The following is an 886-nucleotide window of genomic DNA, read 5'->3' as shown; positions in this document are numbered from 1 at the left end:
TTTTACGCCATTCATTACTCATGGCTTTATATAATTGACAGGCACTTGGGGAAGCATTAAAAATTAAAGAACCTTGTCAATTTTACAGACTCTAATACTTTCGGAGCTCAAATAACAACATGATAGATTTAATTTTTACTTTTTAACAGTCCCCAGATTCTTCTGTCCTTTCTTTCAGCTGCAGGTGGTTTAGAAGGTGAAGAGGTGGAGTAGTGTGAAACTTTAAAGTTAAACTACAAAATTAAAAGTTTAATTGTTGTGTCCCTTGACTTTTAATGTTTCTAGTGAAAATGGCAGTTTTCTTATACTGTTCCGAGTGAAGGAAGCAGGAAAACCAGAACTGACAGCAGGAGCAACATGGAGACAAATTTATTTGGGGAGGTGGTGGCTACAATTCATGTTAGTTTGATAATGATTGTTATTTATACCTAATACTTGTAGGAATAGGGACTATGTATATAGCACGGCTTACTTTTCTCTCTCAAGCCCTAAATCACTAATAGAAAAGTTTAATTTGAGTTTTTAAAGAAGATTTTAAATGCAAAGTGTTCAACATTTTAAAGTTAAGAACAGAGAACTTAATAAGTATCCCCGAACGTACAAATTGGGTTGAGCTCTTCAGTTACTTTGGTGTTGAAATCCTGAAAGACACTTGTACATATGCACAAGAGTTATTTTATACCTGTTTTTTTGAAACCTCTTTTGACTGTCCCTATGGATTGGACCGTACATGCCTCACCTACTCGTACAGCTTCTCACGTGCTGTATCGGTAAAATTTACCCCAACGAGGTGCTTTCTTTCTGGGTCCTTACTAGATGGTATTTCTACTTCTTTTTCTATTTTGCCATTTCTGAAACTTCTGAGTTTCTCTGAGAATGTATGCCT

Source organism: Felis catus, chromosome B1 (assembly GCF_018350175.1).
Source record: "Felis catus isolate Fca126 chromosome B1, F.catus_Fca126_mat1.0, whole genome shotgun sequence".
NCBI lineage: Eukaryota > Metazoa > Chordata > Mammalia > Carnivora > Felidae > Felis > Felis catus.
The sequence above is the reverse complement of the archived record's forward strand: the minus strand, read 5'-3'. Positions refer to the sequence as shown.